Below are 2,256 nucleotides of genomic sequence, written 5' to 3' on the forward strand. Positions count from 1 at the left end.
AAGCCTCCATCTCAAAAAAAAAAAAAAAAAAAGTGCCTCTTTCTGTCAGTAGGAAAACCATTGTTCAGTGTCATTGGTTACTAATTAAACATTACTATTTAGTCACAAGTCACACATCCAGCAAGTTTACCCTGAAAATGCAAAGTTGATGCTCAAAAGTGATGAAATTCCACCCATAAGTAACCATTTGTTTTACAAAACATCTGAATTTACAAAATAATTTTCTTAGCATTATCAGCCTCAGCAAATATATCTTCATTAAAGTCAAGCCCATCACAACAAATGAAACACTTTTATAAAAGAAAGAGAAAGAAGAGAGAAAGGAGAAAAGGAAAAAAAAGAACTTAGCCCAGCATGGTGCCTCACTCCTGTAATCCCAGCACTTCGGGAGGCCCAGGCAGGAAGATTGCTTGAGCCTGGGAGTTCCAGACCAGCTTAGGCAACATAGGAAGACCCCCGTCTCAAAAGAAAAAGCAAGAAAGCAAAACCCCGGGGAAGATATTAAATAATCCTCATAGAACAATTAAATGCTAAAACTTCCTATCAGATTCATTAACAGTGTTTAAGAAAAAGACAAAATGTTCTCATGTACAAATTAATTGAACTGCCTATCGGATTATTTTAAGATCTAAAAGTTCTCCAGAATTTCCAGGAAAGTAGGACTCCTATTTGGTTTAGAAACGCTCAATATACTAACCAAACAGGAACATCAGGCACCGGCTCTATTCATAAAGGCAACATTTTCTAATAGATTACATTCACATTTGTGGTAATTGTAAACTCCACTAACAACTAACAAGCTGCAAATCAACAGATAACAACACACTCTAGGAGGCTGAGGAGGGCAGATCACTTGAGGCCAGCAGTTTGAGACCAACACAGCGAGACCAACACAGCGAGACCACTATCTCAACTAAAACTCCAAAAAATTATCTGGGCGTGGTAGCGCGCGCCTTAGTCCCAGCTACTCCGTAGCCAGAAGCAACTGAATCGCTTGACTTGGGAAGCGGAGGTTGCAGTGAACTGAGACCGTGCAACTGCACTCCAGCCTGAGCGACAGGGCGAGACTGTCTCCAAAAAAAAGAAAAAAGCAACAACAACAAATGAAAAAGAAACACAAACAGCCTTAAGATGTCCCCACCCAAGAGCTCAATTGCACATAAACGGAGGCTGCACATGACATGCATTCAAGACACAATGCTAAGAGTTTGCTTGATACAAAGCTGTAAAAGACAGGATCCCAGCTGATACCACCCAGCAAACTTATTCTAGCTTTCAGGGAAACTCAGATGAAATGCGTCTTTGTGAAGTTCCTACTCTAAACTCTCGATTAAACCTGAGCACACTTTGAATGCGACAGTCCGCTCCCTCTTAATCCTTAGAAAGCACTTCCCGCCTGGAAAACCTTTCTCCCGCAAGCCTTCTACAAACTTTTTCCGTTCTTTCAACCTACTCCACGAAGCCTTAAGCCCGCCCCTCACCTCCCGCCCCCTACCCACACACACACACCCCTCCCCACTAGGGAACCTCAACACTCTGCAGACGCCACTCCACAAGGGCACGCAAAACACATGTGCCTGCAAACCCAGCCCCTTTCCACACCCCCCGGAAACGACACCCCCTTTCTCACACTCCGCACGCCCAGCCCATCCCCCTTCCTCCCCGCCCCCACTCACATCACCCCAGTCCTCCCACCCACGTTCCCGGGAACCCAACCTCCCCTCGCTCCCCGGCCTGCCGAAGGCAGTGGGGAGGGGAAGCAGGAAGAAGGAAGCAGGGCTCGGGCCCGGCCTAGGCCTCTCAGACTGCCTTGGGAGGTGAGGGAGGGAGCCCGCGGGCCGGGCTCAGCTCCCGTCGGCAGCAGGGCCTCATCCGGACCCAGGCCTGCCCTCCGCTGCCGCGGCGCGGCCCGCCCCGCCTGGACCACACTCACTTGCCAACCGCGGTCCATCGAGTCCCCCGCTGCTGCCTCCTCCGCCGGCTGAGGCTCCTGTCCCCGGGTCCCCCAGGTCCGGCTTCTTGGGCCCGGGGGGCGGCCCAGCTCCCCCGCCCGGGACGGCTCCGGGCGGAAAGCCGGCCACGGGTGCACCAGCCAGAGCCAGGGGGACGCTGTTGCTATGGAGGCCGAGGCCCGGGGCAGCCCCGGCGGCAGGGTCCTCATGCAGGAACTGACACTCCTCCCCGTAGAAGCAAGTCTTATCCTTAGCGTAGTAGCGGCAGTACTTTAGCTTCACTCCTACCGCCGCCCCGCCGGGG

The 2,256-nt window shown here is 51.2% G+C and overlaps 1 protein-coding gene across 2 annotated transcripts in view; it reads right to left on the reverse strand.

Moving 5' to 3' along the window:
* The window catches only part of PAN3 (PAN3 poly(A) specific ribonuclease subunit), a 158,656-nt gene extending 156,406 nt beyond the window's left edge, over nt 1-2,250 (reverse strand). The window contains exon 1 of one of the 2 annotated variants that reach the window (XM_011958276.1): nt 1,934-2,250. The gene's annotated coding sequence lies outside the window, so the exon portion shown is untranslated. The remainder of the gene's footprint in view (nt 1-1,933) is intronic. The other variant, XM_011958281.1, reaches the window with a different exon arrangement.
* Nucleotides 2,251-2,256: the final 6 nt, after the last annotated feature.

Source organism: Colobus angolensis, unplaced genomic scaffold (genome assembly GCF_000951035.1).
Source record: "Colobus angolensis palliatus isolate OR3802 unplaced genomic scaffold, Cang.pa_1.0 Scaffold113, whole genome shotgun sequence".
NCBI lineage: Eukaryota > Metazoa > Chordata > Mammalia > Primates > Cercopithecidae > Colobus > Colobus angolensis.